The sequence below is a fragment of the Ranitomeya variabilis genome, chromosome 1 (genome assembly GCF_051348905.1).
Source record: "Ranitomeya variabilis isolate aRanVar5 chromosome 1, aRanVar5.hap1, whole genome shotgun sequence".
Lineage (NCBI taxonomy): Eukaryota > Metazoa > Chordata > Amphibia > Anura > Dendrobatidae > Ranitomeya > Ranitomeya variabilis.
The window spans coordinates 1,104,793,802-1,104,811,706 of record NC_135232.1 but is presented as its reverse complement, the minus strand read 5'-3'; positions in this window follow the sequence as shown (position 1 = coordinate 1,104,811,706).

The window sequence follows — 17,905 nt, the reverse complement described above, 5'->3', positions numbered from 1 at the left end:
CAGGAAAATGTGCCTTTAAGGGTGTATATATATATATAATATCTTTTTAAGGCAGATTCTCCCTGGAAACCTTTTAAAAAAGTGGTAAAAAAAATGTCAAGAACACATATGTACAGCAAAGTAAAAAGTTGAAGCAATAGCTTCCACAATCTGTGGGCAGATGTGGCACTGTTTTTTGGATAAAGACAGCCTTTTTGTGTACAACCCCTTTAAATACCAAGTTAGGTCACCTTATACAGTGGGTACGGAAAGTATTCATACCGCTTTAAATTTTTCACTCTTTGTTTCATTGCAGCCATTTGGTAAATTCAAAAAAGTTCATTTTTTTCTCTTTATAGTACACTCTGCACCCCATCTTGACTGAACAAAAACAGAAATATAGTAATTTTTGCAAATTTAGTAAAAATTAAAAACTGAAATATCACATGGTCATAAGTATTGTGAGGCAGTGACCCCTGGTACAGGTAGGGGGTGCTGTATGTGCTCTGCAGAATGTGCATGGAAGCGTAGTGAGGCCATGAGGGCGTACTACAGACACAGGTGTGGCTGTAATTAGTATAGTGAAGCAGTGACTGATTTAAAAGCCCTGTAGTAGTGGGGGAGGTGTGTCAGTGTGTTCTTGGAAGCAGACAGGACAGTTGTCTGCAGAGCTATCTCTGTGTGGAGCAGCACAGAGGCCAATGGAACCAGAGAGACTGATACCCTGCGTCTAGGGCTGTCTTACATGTACCCGGCTGCTGGACAGAGGGAAGTTCGGCCTGTGTATTGACTGCATCATATAGCCATTCATTATTAATGGACTGTATGAAGAAGCCGTATACTATATTGACTGTGTAAAGGAACACAATAAAAGAACGTTTTGTTTGAACTTGTTTGGGTCACTGCCATTTCACTGTGTATGGTCATACCGCTGCGTAACATATGGTGGAGAATGCGGGCAGTGAACTAAGGCATACCCCCAGAGAGTGCTGCATATTGTTGTGCAAGTCTGCTGGAAAAATGGAGGAACTTTTGGAGCAGGTTGTGCTCAGTCAGCAAAGGCTTCAACAAGAGACGCTGCAGTTTCAACATTCCCAGCAAGAGATTTTGCAGCAGCAGCGGCAGCAGGAGATGCTGCAGAGGGAGCTAGCAGAGCTTCAACGATATAAAGTGGAGACCTCTAATGTGAGGGGTGAACAGCAGAGTCCTGAAGAGACCCCAAAGGTAAGGGGCGATCATTGGGTGTACCAGTGGTCCTATGTAGAGACTCGTTCTGCCAGGTCTCAAGAAAGTGACTTGTTGCAACTGGTGGAGGAGTGGCTCCAGCCTGAGTTCTGTTTTCCGTATGAGATGATGGAGAGAATCATGGCTGATCGGATGGTGAGGGCTCTGCCAGCCGCCATGCAGCTTTGGGTCGTGCTGAGGGACCTAGGCCACCTGGAACTGCTGATAGAATTGATTGAGCGGTATAAGTCCACTCAGGAAGTTGCACCAGAGCCTGGGCATGGGGCTAGTAACTGTTCAGTAACATCTAAGCCCATGGACTGTGGGAACACTGGTCAGGAGTCTATGTGTCCCAGCCTGTCTGTATCACCACTACGGGCACAGCTGGCGGCGAACCAGAATTGTGCCAGGTACTTGTGAATGGGTGCCGAACAGAGGCTCTCCTGGACACAGGGAGTAAAGTGACTCTGGTCCATCGTTCTCTTGTTGCTGGGGACAACACCAACGGACAGAAAGTGGAGGTGATAGGTATCCATGGGGAAATCCGGGAGTACCCGACCGCGGAGGTCAATGTTTCTACACCATGCGGAGACACTAGATATGTGGTGGGAGTGGCAAAGACCCTTCCCTATGGGACTGTGTTGGGAAGAGATTTTCCCCTGTTTTGGTCCCTGTGGGAGACCAGGGTAAACTCTCTCATGGAAAAAGTTATACCGGGTGCAGAACCCAAAGATATTGAAATACCTGCCATAGGGGTCGCCAACCTAGGGACAGAGTGTAATCCCGATAGGCTTCCCCTAGAGGTAGCGGCAGGAGAAGCTAAAGATGTTGTTTTGGGCGTAGAACCCGAAGATCCTAAGATGTATGCCACAGGGGTCGCCAATTTAGGATTAGAGTGTAATCCCGATAGGCTCCCTCTAGAGGTTGTGGCAGTAGAGCTTGTGGGGACCCCATTGAACCCTGAGCTGGAGGTGCTCCCTGGTAAGGTTGGGACAGCTCAGATCCAGGGTCCCTTTCGGAGACGCAGATATAAAAGACGCAGGTATGAGAAGAGCCGAGAGTGTATGATCGCAGAGGCGACTGGGGATGTGCGCACGAGGAACCCTCTGGCACTGGTCAAGGATGGGGCTGGGGGTCAGGGTAAATTAGATAGAGCGCTCGCTAGACAGCAGTGTCGGGAGGCTCCGGTTCGGGTGCGGCGTAGTACAGATATATGCTCAGAGTTGTGTTGTGAATTCCGCTCTTGGGCTCCCTCCGGTGGTTATAAGTAGCATTTTTGTGAGTTCTGCTCTTGGGCTCCCTCCTGTGGTTTTGAGTGGTATGGCTGCTTCTTGGATTTAGCATCAGCAGGTGTTTTCACTGATCGTCTTTTTGGCTCTGCAATATTAGTCTGGCCTTTTCCCTAATTCAATGCCAGTTGTCAATTGTTGAGCTTGGAGTCATGGCTCTCTGAGGATTTCCCTGTCACTCTGACCATTTCAGCAAAGCTAAGTCCTTGCTTGTCTTTTTGCAGTTCACTTGTTGTGGACTTTGTTGTTTAGCACTTTCTATGTTTTGCTCATTTGTCCAGCTTATCAGTATGTATCTAGTCAGCTAAGCTGGAAGCTCTGGGCAGCAGAGTTTGCCCTCCACACCTTTAGTCAGGTGTGGAGATTTTTGCATTTCTCTGCGGTGGACTTTTTCTAGTTTTTATTACTGACCGCACAGTGTTCTGTCCTGTACTAATTCTTTCTAGCTAGTAGTGGCCTCCTTTGCTAAATCTTGTTTCATACTACGTATGTCATTTCCTTCTCCTCTCACAGTCATTATTTGTGGGGGGCTGTCCTATCCTTTGGGGATTTTCTCTGAGGCAAGATAGCTTTCCTGCTTCTACCTTTAGGGGTAGCTAGATCTCCGGCTGTGACGAGGTGTCCAGGGAGTGACAGGAACATCCCACGGCTACTGCTAGTGTCTGTGTTAAGATCAGGAACTGCGGTCGGTATAGTTACCACCTGCCCAGAGCTAGTCGCATGTCGCTCCTTAATCACCAGACCATAACAGTACAACTGGCCAAAAATGAGCTGAATGCATCTCAAAAGAAGGAAAAGAAAAAGAGTTCTGAGCCATTTTTTTTTCTTTAGTCTGTTTTGTCTTTTTCCTTCCTCTTAATCTCTGGGTGATTCAGGATTTGGATGCGGGCATGGATGTTCAGGGGTTGTTTTCTCGTGTGGATCAGCTTGCTGCAAGAGTTCAGAGTATCCAAGATTATGTTGTTCAGACTCCGGCCTTAGAGCCTAGAATTCCTACTCCAGATTTGTTTTACGGGGATAGATCAAAGTTTTTGAACTTTAAAAATAACAGCAAATTGTTTTTTGCTCTGAAACCCCGTTCCTCTGGTGACCCCATTCAGCAAGTAAAAATAGTTATTTCTCTGCTGCGTGGTGACCCTCAGGACTGGGCATTCTCCCTTGAGTCAGGGGATCCGGCATTGCTTAATGTAGATGCATTTTTTCAATCGCTTGGATTATTGTATGATGAACCTAACTCTGTAGAGCATGCTGAGAAAACACTGTTGGCCCTGTGTCAGGGTCAGGAAGCGGCAGAATTATACTGCCAGAAATTTAGAAAATGGTCTGTGCTCACTAAATGGAATGAGGACGCTCTGGCAGCAATTTTCAGAAAGGGTCTTTCTGAAGCCCTTAAAGATGTTATGGTGGGGTTTCCCACGCCTGTTGGTTTGAGCGAATCTATGTCTCTGGCCATTCAGATTGATCGGCGCCTGCGCGAACGCAAAGTAATGCACCATATGGCAGCGTCCTCGGAGCAGAGTCCTGAGCCCATGCAATGTGATAGGATTTTGACTAGAGCGGAACAGAGGGGATACAGACGTCAGAATGGGCTGTGTTTTTACTGTGGGGATTCTGCTCATGCTATTTCTGATTGCCCTAAGCGTATTAAGAGGGTCGCTAGATCTGTTACCATTAGTACTGTGCAGCCTAAGTTTCTCCTGTCTGTGACCCTGATTTGCTCATTGTCATCTTTTTCTGTCATGGCATTTGTGGATTCGGGCGCTGCTCTGAACTTAATGGACTTAGAATTCGCTAGGCGCTGTGATTTTTCTTTGCAGCCTTTGCAGAGTCCCATACCCTTAAGGGGTATTGATGCTACACCGTTGGCCAAGAATAAACCTCAGTATTGGACTCACCTGACTATGTGCATGGCTCCAGCACATCAGGAAGATTGCCGTTTTCTGGTGTTGCATAATTTACATGATGTCGTTGTACTGGGTTTTCCATGGTTACAAGTACACAATCCAGTGCTGGATTGGAAATCAATGTCTGTGACTAGTTGGGGTTGTCAAGGGGTACATAGTGACGTTCCTTTAATGTCAATTTCCTCTTCCCCTCTTCTGATGTTCCTGAATTTTTGTCAGATTTCCAGGATGTATTTAATGAGCCCAAGTCCAGTTCCCTTCCTCCACATAGGGACTGTGATTGTGCTATTGACTTGATTCCTGGCTGTAAGTTCCCTAAGGGCCGACTTTTCAACCTGTCTGTGCCTGAACATACCGCCATGCGGAGCTATGTAAAGGAGTCTTTAGAGAAGGGGCATATTCGTCCGTCTTCGTCACCATTGGGAGCAGGATTCTTTTTTGTTGCCAAGAAGGATGGCTCCTTGAGACCCTGTATTGATTATCGCCTTCTTAATAAGATCACGGTCAAATTCCAATACCCTTTACCTTTGCTCTCTGATTTGTTTGCTCGGGTTAAGGGGGCTAGTTGGTTTACCAAGATTGACCTTCGAGGGGCATATAATCTTGTTCGTATTAAACAGGGTGATGAATGGAAAACTGCATTTAATACGCCCGAAGGCCATTTTGAATACCTGGTGATGCATTTCGGGCTTTCTAATGCTCCTTCTGTATTTCAGTCCTTTATGCATGATATTTTCCGCAATTATCTTGACAAATTCTTGATTGTGTATTTGGATGATATTTTGATTTTTTCCAATGATTGGGAGTCTCATGTGAAGTAGGTCAGGATGGTATTCCAGATCCTTCGTGATAATGCTCTATTTGTGAAGGGGTCTAAGTGCCTATTTGGAGTTCAGAAGGTCTCTTTTTTGGGGTTTATTTTTTCTCCTTCGTCTATAGAAATGGATCCTGTTAAGGTCCAAGCCATTCATGACTGGATTCAACCCACATCTGTGAAGAGCCTTCAGAAATTTTTGGGCTTTGCTAATTTTTATCGCCGTTTCATTGCCAACTTCTCTAGTGTGGTTAAACCCCTGACCGATTTGACGAAGAAAGGCGCTGATGTGACTAATTTGTCCTCTGAGGCTGTTGAGGCCTTTCAGGAGCTTAAACGCCGATTTACTTCTGCCCCTGTCTTGCGTCAGCCGGATGTTTCTCTTCCTTTTCAGGTTGAGGTTGACGCTTCTGAGATTGGGGCAGGGGCCGTTTTGTCACAGAGGAATTCTGATGGTTCCTTGATGAAGCCATGTGCCTTCTTTTCCCAAAAGTTTTCGCCTGCGGAACACAATTATGATGTCGGCAATCGGGAGTTGTTGGCTATGAAGTGGGCATTTGAGGAGTGGCGACATTGGCTTGAGGGAGCCAAGCACCGCATTGTGGTCTTGACCGATCATAAGAATCTGATTTACCTCGAGTCAGCCAAGCGGCTGAACCCTAGACAGGCTCGGTGGTCCCTGTTTTTCTCCCGTTTTGATTTTGTGGTCTCATATCTTCCAGGATCTAAGAATGTTAAAGCGGATGCCCTCTCTAGGAGTTTTTTGCCTGATTCTCCTGGAGTCCTTGAGCCGGTTGGCATTCTTAGGGAAGGGGTGATTCTGTCTGCCATCTCCCCTGATTTGCGGCGGGCGCTTCAGGAATTTCAGGCTGATAAACCTGACCGCTGTCCTGTGGGGAAGCTGTTTGTTCCTGATAGATGGACAAGTAAGGTAATTTCTGAGGTCCATTGTTCTGTGTTGGCCGGTCATCCTGGGATTTTTGGTACTAGAGATTTGGTTGCTAGGTCCTTTTGGTGGCCTTCCTTGTTGCGGGATGTGCGTTCTTTTGTGCAGTCCTGTGGGACTTGTGCCCGGGCTAAGCCTTGCTGTTCCCGCGCTAGTGGGTTGCTTTTGCCTTTGCCTGTCCCGGAGAGGCCTTGGACTCATATTTCCATGGATTTTATTTCGGATCTACCTGTGTCCCAGAGGATGTCTGTTATCTGGGTGGTTTGTGACCGGTTCTCTAAAATGGTCCATTTGGTACCTTTGCCTAAATTGCCTTCCTCCTCTGATTTGGTCCCATTATTTTTTCAGCATGTGGTTCGTTTGCATGGCATTCCAGAGAATATGGTGTCTGACAGAGGTTCCCAGTTTGTTTCCAGGTTTTGGCGGGCCTTTTGTGCTAAGATGGGCATTAATTTGTCTTTTTCTTCGGCGTTCCATCCTCAGAGAAATGGCCAAACTGAGCGAACTAACCAAGCCTTGGAAACCTATTTGAGATGCTTTGTGTCTGCTGATCAGGATGATTGGGTGGCTTTCTTGCCGTTGGCCGAGTTTGCCCTTAATAATCGGGCCAGTTCGGCTACTTTGGTTTCGCCTTTCTTTTGTAATTTTGGTTTCCATCCTCGTTTTTCTTCAGGGCAGGTTGAGCCTTCTGATTGTCCTGGTGTGGATTCTGTGATGGACAGGTTGCAGCAGATTTGGACTCATGTGGTAGACAATTTGACGTTGTCTCAGGAAAAGGCTCAGCGTTTTGCTAACCGCCGTCGGTGTGTTGGTTCTCGGCTTCGTGTGGGGGATTTGGTCTGGTTATCCTCTCGTCATGTTCCTATGAAGGTTTCTTCCCCTAAGTTCAAGCCTCGGTTTATTGGTCCTTATAAGATTTCTGAGATTATCAATCCAGTGTCTTTTCGTTTGGCCCTTCCAGCCTCTTTTGCCATCCACAATGTTTTCCATAGATCTTTTTTTGCGGAGATATGTGGTACCCGTTGTTCCATCTGTTGATCCTCTTGCCCCGGTGTTGGTTGAGGGGGAGTTGGAATATGTGGTTGAGAAAATTTTGGATTCTCGTTTTTCGAGGCGGAGGCTTCAGTATCTTGTCAAGTGGAAGGGTTATGGCCAGGAGGATAATTCTTGGGTGGTTGCCTCCGATGTCCATGCCGCCGATTTGGTTCGTGCTTTTCATTTGGCTCGTCCTGATCGTCCTGGGGGCTCTGGTGAGGGTTCGGTGACCCCTCCTCAAGGGGGGGGGGGGGTACTGTTGTGAATTCCGCTCTTGGGCTCCCTCCGGTGGTTATAAGTAGCATTTTTGTGAGTTCTGCTCTTGGGCTCCCTCCTGTGGTTTTGAGTGGTATGGCTGCTTCTTGGATTTAGCATCAGCAGCTGTTTTCACTGATCGTCTTTCTGGCTCTGCTATATTAGTCTGGCCTTTTCCCTAATTCAATGCCAGTTGTCAATTGTTGAGCTTGGAGTCATGGCTCTCTGAGGATTTCCCTGTCACTCTGACCATTTCAGCAAAGCTAAGTCCTTGCTTGTCTTTTTGCAGTTCACTTGTTGTGGACTTTGTTGTTTAGCACTTTCTATGTTTTGCTCATTTGTCCAGCTTATCAGTATGTATCTAGTCAGCTAAGCTGGAAGCTCTGGGCAGCAGAGTTTGCCCTCCACACCTTTAGTCAGGTGTGGAGATTTTTGCATTTCTCTGCGGTGGACTTTTTCTAGTTTTTATTACTGACCGCACAGTGTTCTGTCCTGTACTAATTCTTTCTAGCTAGTAGTGGCCTCCTTTGCTAAATCTTGTTTCATACTACGTATGTCATTTCCTTCTCCTCTCACAGTCATTATTTGTGGGGGGCTGTCCTATCCTTTGGGGATTTTCTCTGAGGCAAGATAGCTTTCCTGCTTCTACCTTTAGGGGTAGCTAGATCTCCGGCTGTGACGAGGTGTCCAAGGAGTGACAGGAACATCCCACGGCTACTGCTAGTGTCTGTGTTAAGATCAGGAACTGCGGTCGGTATACACTCACTGGCCACTTTATTAGGTACACCTGTCCAACTTCTTGTTAACACTTAATTTCTAATCAGCCAATCACATGGCGGCAACTCAGTGCATTTAGGCATGTAGACATGGTCAAGACAATCTCCTGCAGTTCAAACCGAGCATCAGTATGGGGAAGAAAGGTGATTTGAGTGCCTTTGAACGTGGCATGGTTGTTGGTGCCAGAAGGGCTGGTCTGAGTATTTCAGAAACTGCTGATCTACTAGGATTTTCACGCACAACCATCTCTAGGGTTTACAGAGAATGGTCCGAAAAAGAAAAAAAATCCAGTGAGCGGCAGTTCTGTGGGCGGAAATGCCTTGTTGATGCCAGAGGTCAGAGGAGAATGGGCAGACTGGTTCGAGCTGATAGAAAGGCAACAGTGACTCAAATCGCCACCCGTTACAACCAAGGTAGGCCTAAGAGCATCTCTGAACGCACAGTGCGTCGAACTTTGAGGCAGATGGGCTACAGCAGCAGAAGACCACACCGGGTACCACTCCTTTCAGCTAAGAACAGGAAACTGAGGCTACAATTTGTACAAGCTCATCGAAATTGGACAGTAGAAGATTGGAAAAACGTTGCTTGGTCTGATGAGTCTCGATTTCTGCTGCGACATTCGGATGGTAGGATCAGAATTTGGCGTAAACAACATGAAAGCATGGATCCATCCTGCCTTGTATGGAGCATCTTTGGGATGTGCAGCCGACAAATCTGCGGCAACTGTGTGATGCCATCATGTCAATATGGACCAAAATCTCTGAGGAATGCTTCCAGCACCTTGCTGAATCTATGCCACGAAGAATTGAGGCAGTTCTGAAGGCAAAAGGGGGTCCAACCCGTTACTAGCATGGTGTACCTAATAAAGTGGCCGGTGAGTGTAGTTACCACCTGCCCAGAGCTAGTCGCATGTCGCTCCTTAATCACCAGACCATAACAGAGTTGCCAGCGCGGTCCGTGGCGTTTCAGCGTGATATAGTCACTGAGGCACAGGTAAGGGTACAGAGGAAGCGGTACCAGGGGCCCGAAAGCAGATATTTAGATGACAGGATGACCCGTGGGGTTAGTGACCCTAAAGTAAACAAAGTAATGACCACCCAAAACTGGCCCAAATCTGCGGTTAATCAGAAAAGAGGGTTTGGCTTCTGCAATGGAGATCGGGGTGGGTGGTCCCGTAATGAAATATGGAGGAGAAACGCAAAGGGGAGGGATGCGAGCGTTGATCCATGGTTCCGGTCCCTACTTTGGTTTCTTAATGTAGTGAGCGGGGATGTCAGGGGGGCATACCGATGCACTGTCTTTCGCCCTTACGGGGTAACAAATGTTCAACCCCACAGGTATGAACAGGGGGGGAAGATATGTGAGGCAGTGACCCCTGGTACAGCTAGGGGGCGCTGTATGTGCTCTGCAGAATGTGCATGGAAGCGTAGTGAGGCCATGAGGGCGTACTACAGACACAGGTGTGGCTGTAATTAGTATAGTGAAGCAGTGACTGATTTAAAAGCCCTATAGTAGTGGGGGGGTGTGTCAGTGTGTTCTTGGAAGCAGACAGTGCAGTTGCCTGCAGAGCTCTCTCTGTGTGGAGCAGCACAGAGGCCAATGGAACCAGAGAGACTGACACCCTGCGTCTAGGGCTGTCTTACATGTACCTGGCTGCACTCCAGAGGATAAAGAGTGCAGTGTGCTGAGTGAGTACAGAGACTTGTTACCGGCGTGCGGTCACCCAGGGAAACTGGACAGAGGGAAGTTCGGCCTGTGTATTGCCTGCCTCATATAGCCATGCATTATTAATGGACTGTATGAAGAAGCCGTATACTATATTGACTGTGTGAAGGAACACAATAAAAGAACGTTTTGCTTGAACTTGTTTGGGTCACTGCCGTTTCACTGTGTATGGTCATACCGCTGCGTCACAGTATTCAAACCCTTTGCTCAGACACTCAAATTTAAGTCACATGCTGTCCATTTCCTTGTGATGCTCCTTGAGATGGTTCTATTCCTTCACTGGAGTCCAGCTGTGTTTAAACTGATAGGGCTTGATTTGGAAAGGCACACACCTGTCTATATAAGACCTCACAGCTCACAGTGCATGTCAGACCAAATGAGAATCATGAAGTCAAAGGAACTGGCCAAGGAGCTCAGAGACAGAATTGTAGCTTCTTCCAGGGGCGTCGGGGCGCAGGGGAACCTTCAGATCACCGCTATCCTAATCACCCAGCAATCTCTTTAACGTTCTTAGTGTTCAGGTAATATGTCTTTTTACAAACCGGGCATGATACACTTATTTGCAGGTTATTGGGGACTTTTAAAGACGATGTATTGATATAAGGGATTCCTTTTTTGGCACCGCATTATAATGAGGATTTTTGCATGGTAAATCTCCTAACAGAGATTATCATAACAAATAGATTATTTATGTACCCCATTCTTATTCAACTAGATTGTTCTGTGCCTGACCTAGGGCTATTGGGTAGATTTGTAACCGGATTGTTTGGTTGTTTTCTACGTGGATTCCCTCCAGAGTATTTTTTGTAATTTTGTCCTGTGACCATTTTAATTGTAATAATAAATTCTCAATTTAAGCAATCATTTGGGTTCTCTCCTTGTAGTGACTTGTTTAATTACATTTCAGTTTTTAGTGTTATTCTCGTTCTGGAGTGCCTTTTTCTGTATAGGACATATTGATATTGTTTAAACCCAATGGAGCATCTCTGGAGAGACCTGAAAATGGCTGTCCACCAACGTTCACCATCCAACCTGACGGACCTGGAGAGGATCTGCAAGGAAGAATGGCAGAGGATCCCAAATCCAGGTGTAAAAAACTTGTTGCATCATTCCCAAGAAGACTCATGGCTGTACTAGCTCAAAAGGTGCTTCTACTCAATACTGAGCAAAGGGTCTGAATACTTATGACCATGTGATATTTCAGTTATTCTTTGAATACTTATGATCATTCTTAGAATTTCTCAGAAAATACACGTGAGGTAGAGGAGAGAGTGAGGACTCTGCTGAGCATAAGAGCTTACACTAGACATGAGAGCGGGGATCCCGCTAAGCATAAGGACTTAGGCCATGTGCACACGTTCAGTATTTTTCGCGTTTTTTTCGCGTTTTTTCGCTATAAAAACGTGATAAAAACGCGAAAAAAACGCTTACATATGCCTGCCATTATTTTCAGTGTATTCCGCATTTTTTGTGCAAATGTAGCCTTTTTTTCCGCGAAAAAATCGCATCGCGGAAAAAAAAGCAACATTTTCATTAAAATGCGGAATTGCAGGGGATTCCGCACACCTAGGGGTCCATTGATCTGCTTACTTCCCGCACGGGGCTGTGCCCACCATGCGGGAAGTAAGCAGATTATGTGCGGTTGGTACCCAGGGTGGAGGAGAGGAGACTCTCCTCCACGCACTGGGCACCATATAATTGGTAAAAAAATAAGAATTAAAATAAAAAATAGTCCTATACTCACCCTCTGATGGCCCCGGAGTGTTCCCGCCTCTGTGCTGCACGCTGGTTTCGGTTCCTGTAGCTGGTGTGCGTTGAAGGACCTTGCCGAATGACGTCACTGTCCTGTGATTGGTCGAGACCGCTCACGTGACCGTGACGTCATGGAAGGCCCTGCGCGCACACATCAGCTATAGGAACGGACGCCGGTGAGGAGATCTGATGTTTGCGGGTGAGTATAAGCATTTTTTGTATTTTTTTTATTATTTTTAAACGTTCTATCTTTTACTATAGATGCTGCAAAAGCAGCATCTATAGTAACAAGTTGGTCACACTTGTCAAACGCTATGTTTGACAAGTGTGACCAACTTGTCAGTCAGTTTTCCAAGCGATGCTACAGATCGCTTGGAAAACTTTAGCATTCTGCAAGCTAATTACGCTTGCAGAATGCTAAAAAAGACGCGAAAAAAACGGAAAAAAAACGCAAAAAAAAATGCGGATTTCTTGCAGAGAATTTCCGGTTTTCTTCAGGAAATTTCTGCAAGAAATCCGCAACGTGTGCACATACCCTAACTATCTACAGAGAGAGAGAGAGGACCCTGATGACCATTAGAGCTTACTCTCTACAGGGGAGAGAGAAAACCACAGGGACCATAAGCGATCACGCTGTATAGGTGAAAGAGAGAAAGAGGACCTTGCTGATTATAAGAGCTTATTCTCTACAGAATAGAGATAGAGAGGACCCCACTGACCATAAGAGCTTACACTTTACAGGGGAGTGAGAAGACCCGCTGACCATAAGAGCTCACACTTTACAGTACAGAGAGAAGAGGACCACGCTGGCAACAATAGCCTACACTTTACAGAAGAGGACTCTGCTGACCATAATAGCATACACTCTACAGTCAGAGAGAGAAACAGATGACCCTATTGACCAGAATAGCTTACACTCTACATGAGAGTGAGAGGACCCTGCTGACCATAAGAGCTTACGATGTACAGGAGACAGGGGACCCTGCTGACCATAACAGATTCCGCTCTATGAGAGGGACAGATTTACCCAGTGACTCTGGAGATCAAAAATGTATCTGCAGTACGAACTGTGTTCCACTGGGAACCGCTGATCTGTAATGGCCCAGGTACTGTCACTGTACAAGGTGTGATAATCCACTAGATGTCATAGCTGCAGAACATTATGGGTAAGCATTACAGCCATGCACTAGGACCCTGTTGACCATAAAAGCTTACACTTTACAGGTGAGAGAGCGAAGACCCTGCGGACTATGAGAGCTTATACTCTACAGGAGAGACTTACCCAGTGACTCTGGAAATGGAAACTGACTCTGCCTTATAATTTTGGCTTCATTGGGAATTGCAGATCTGTGATGGCCCAGGTAATGACTAGAGATGAGCGGTGTTCGAGTCGAACTGTTCGCCAATTTAAAATTCGAGCTGTTTTGGGCGGTGTTCGAGTCGTTCGACGAACCCGAACAATTTGCTTAAAATTCGGCTGTTCGAGTTTCTGTTCGATAACTGTTCGTTCACCAAAAGCCTAGCTTGATTTGCACATTAAGACTGTTTATCATTGTTAATGGACTGTTTCAGTGTATAGTGGGCGGGGGATAGATCTGTGCTGAAATAACGCTGATCTCCATTTTTTTTTCTTTCCCGCATTTACAGAGGGGTGGTGCAGTCTCTCAGCAGTGCGCACACACAGCAATATGCATGTGATGCACACAAGCAAGGGCATGTGTCATTGGCTGTGTATGTCACATGTCCTTGCCCTATAAGAACCAGCCATTTGCCCCGTCGCCACCATTTCCTCACTGCTGCAGCTTAGTGTTAGACGGCACCGCTGCTGCTGTGGGCGCTATACAGACTAAGAGTGTTTTTTTGGAGCGAATTGTCAGAGAGATAGGTTTAGGGAGTCGGGAGGAGTCGGGACTAGTTGTAATATCAGCCCTTTTCAGGGTAGGTTACAGCAGTTCATAGCACTGTTTGCCAGGCAAGTCTGAGCCAGTGTTGTGCAAGTGATTGTCATAGCATTTGGTGTAATCTAGCTCAGCCAATCCTTTTGGGCTAGTAGCATTGTCTGATAGTCATCTGAGTAGCCCGCCTGTGAAGCTAGCTACACCGCCTGTGTATCTCAATTATTACTGCATCTAACCCAGTAAATTGTTTTGGGCCTAGGAGCAGTGTCTGCACGTCAGCAGAGTAGCCAGCCTGTGAAACAAACTACACCACCTGTGTATCTCAATTTTTACTGCATCTAATCCAGTTAATAGTTTTGGGCCTAGGAGCAGTGTCTGCACGTCAGCAGAGTAGCCAGCCTGTGAAACAAACTACATCACCTGTGTATCTCAATTTTTACTGCATCTAATCCAGTTAATAGTTTTGGGCCTAGGAGCAGTGTCTGCACGTCAGCAGAGTAGCCTGCCTGTGAAACAAACTACACCACCTGTGTATCTCAATTTTTACTGCATCTAATCCAGTTAATAGTTTTGAGCCTAGGAGCAGTGTCTGCGCGTCAGCAGAGTAGCCCGCCTGTGAAACTAACTATACCGCCTGTGTATCTCTATTTTTACTGCATCTAATCCAGTTAATAGTTTTGGGCCTAGGAGCAGTGTCTGCACGTCAGCAGAGTAGCCCACCTGTGAAACAAACTATACCGCCTGTGTATCTCAATTTTTACTGCATCTAATCCAGTTAATAGTTTTGGGCCTAAGAGCAGTGTCTGCACGTCAGCAGAGTAGCCAGCCTGTGAAACAAACTATTCCGCCTGTGTATCTCAATTTTTACTGCATCTAATCCAGTTAATAGTTTTGGGCCTAGGAGCAGTGTCTGCACTGTCCAACGAGCCCTGGTGCAATACGTTATGACGTATAGCCTGGGCCAACGAGATCAAGAGGTGGGGCAAATCACGCTGCAGGAGTGGTCTCAGATCAGGGACCTATGCACCCTTCTGCACAGTTTTGAAATAGCAACGAAGATGTTTAGTGCTGACGATGCCATTATCAGTATGACCATTCCAGTGATTTACATGCTGGAGCACACCTTACACAGTGTTCGGAGTCAGGTGGTGGAATAAGAGGAGGAGGAGGAACAGGAGGAGTCGTATGCGGAAGGGATCATATCTCCAAGGTCAAGAAGGTTGGCAGCACCAAGGTGGCTGGCATTGGAGGCTGGGGGAGAGGGATTACCGAGGGCGCATGGTAGCAGCCAAACTGTTGAGGAAGGTGCAGGAGGCGAGGAAGAAGTGGAGGACGAACTGGCACTGGGCATGGAAGACTCATCAGATGAGGGAGATCTTGATCAAATTTCTGTTGTGCGAGGTTGGGGGGAGAGGGCAGACGAAGAAAGCATGATTCTCACCTCGCCACCACCAAGACAACAAGGACTTGGTCCTCCTGGATGCGCAAGACACATGAGTGCCTTTTTGCTGCACTACCTTCAACATGACCCTCGGATTGTCAGAATCCGAAGTAATGCCGACTACTGGGTTGCCACACTCTTAGATCCCCGGTACAAAAGTAAATTTGGCTAAATAATTCCTGCCATAGAAAGGGATTCACGCATGCAGGAGTATCAGCAGAGACTGTTACAGAATCTAACATCTGATTTTCCACAAAACACCAGTGGTGCACGTAGTCAATCTCTGAGTTCTAACTTGCCAACCGTGGGACTATCGAGTCATCACTCTAACCGTAACAGTAACATCGTATCTGGTGGTAACAGCAATTTTTTCCAATCGTTTCAAGATTTTTTTTAGACCATCCTTTGCAAGGCCACAGGAGACAAGAAGTCTGACGCACAGCCAACACCTAGAGAGGATGGTACAAGAGTATCTCCAAGTTAACATCGATACCATGACTGTGGAACTGGACCCTTGCTCATTTTGGGCTTCCAATCTTGAAAAATGGCCTGAGCTGGCCACTCACGCCTTGGAGATCATGTCGTGCCCCGCAGCCAGCGTTCTCTCTGAACGTGTGTTCAGCGCTGCTGGTGGTGTGCTGACAGATAAGTGTAGCGCCCCCACTGCCGCAGGGCCGAAGGGTACCCGGTACCGGGCCTCTGAGTCTCTGCTCTGGGGTTGTCACGGTGGCTAGACCCGGTCCGTGACCCTGCTGAGGGGCGCACAATGAAAGATGGTGGTATGGTGCTGATATTATGGTGCGGTGTAGTGCCGGTCACGGTCAATAACGAGGACACCAGGTTGCAGTCTCTTTACCTCTTTACTGAAGGCTTCTGGGTCCTCAGTCCGGAATACGGTTAACCGGGCTGCGCAAGTCCGGCCGGTCCGATGGCACCTCCAGAGTTCCCTTTGCAGGTGGAAATCTGTGCCTACCTTCCAGCGCTTGTGTGTTGTGGTCCTCCCCTGCTGTGCTTACGGGATAGTACCCCACAACTGTTGTGTCTGTTTCTCGTGTTCCCTCACAACTCGATTCTGATGTTCTTCTACGTCCCCCAGATGCTATGGTGAGGACGCACCCGTATGACGGGGGAGGCTCGGAGCTCTCCCGGGACTCTAGCTTCGCCCCACTCCTGTTGTTACCCCCCCTGTGTCTTCCTGGGTCAATCGGGTGAGACAGCCTGCCTCTAACTGACTGTCCTGCCGTAGGTTTGAAGTATTGCCTGGAGCCTGATACTTCCTCGGCGTTCCGGCCACCGGTTATGCGCCTCAGTAGGATGTTGCCTCGTCTTACAGCACGACTCCTACTGGTATTCTCCTTGTTGCGTTGATCTCGTTTCTCACTCAGCACAATAAACCTCGCTTCTTGTCCTTCCTTGGGGTACCACCGCTATATCGTGCAGGCACGGTCCCGTAACGTTCTCTCTGGTTGCTAGGTCTCTGTCAGGATCCCACCCCTGACAGGGACCCCTCTGAGTCTTCCCCCCACAACACCCTCTGCCACAAGGTGTTGCCTGGTTCCAACCCAGTCAGCTTTCTGATCTAACTTCCTGTCTAACCCCCAGTTTTACCAGACTGTGAGGAGTGGCATAATACATAGTACGCTTAGCTCCCCCTGGAGGCCAGACTGTGAAATGTATTGGTGTCTGTGATACCTGGTCAGATGAACTCCTTCAGTGCCATCAGACGTACCATAGCCCCCCTTAGCGGCGGAGCATCAGTACTGCAACGACCAGGACTCTGGGGTGCTGCACTAGCGCACGCGGCTGTCCAGTGACAATGTAGACAGACTAAAGTTCATCAAGATGAACAAATCCTGGATCCACAAGGACTTTTCTACCCCTGTGTCATCTTGGCGAGACTAAAAGCTTGATGATTTTTGAAAATCACCTCACCGACCGTTTTAAAAAACTCTGGCGAAATTGATGCCACTTAAGTGGTGTCTGTGGCCGAATTTTTTGTAAAAATGGAGACTCTTTTATTTAGTCCCCTTGCTGAGTTTTACATGACGTTGCTATCGTCAAGTACAGGTGGGTGGGGTCCTCTGCAGAGTTGTTTACTCATACTATGGCCTGGGATTCAGAGGTCTGCTCCAAAGCTTCAGTGTCTGCTAGTCAGCAGAGTAGCCCAGCCACCCACCGCCTGTTTACCTAAGTACTATTTTGTAACGGCATCTAGCCCAGGAAATCCTTTTGGGCCTAGTAGAATTTGGTGCTACTCAGCAGCGTACCCCACCCATGAAGCAAGCTACACCGCCTGTTTACCTAACTACAATTTTGTAACGGCATCTGGCCCAGGAAATCCTTTGGGCCTAGTAGAATTTGGTGCTACTCAGCAGTGTACCCCACCCATGACGCAAGCTACACCACCTGTTTACCTAAGTACTATTTTGTAATGGCATCTAGCCCAGGAAATCCTTTTTGGGCCTAGTAGAATTCGGTGCTACTCAGCAGCGTACTTCACCCATGAAGCAAGCTACACCGCCTGTTTACCTAACTACTATTTTGTAATGGCATCTAGCCTGGGAAATCCTTCTGGGCCTAGTAGAATTTAGTGCTACTCAGCAGCGTACCCCACCCATGAAGCAAGCTACACCGCCTGTTTACCTAAGTACTTTTTGTAACGGCATCTGGCCCAGGAAATCCTTTTGGGCCTAGTAGAATTTGGTGCTACTCAGCAGCTTACCCCACCCATGAAGCAAGCTGCACCGCTTGTTTACCTAACTACTATTTTGTAACGGCATCTGGCCCAGGAAATACTTTTGGGCCTAGTAGCAATTTCTGCTACTCAGCAGAGTACCCCACCCATGAAGCAAGCTACACCGCCTTC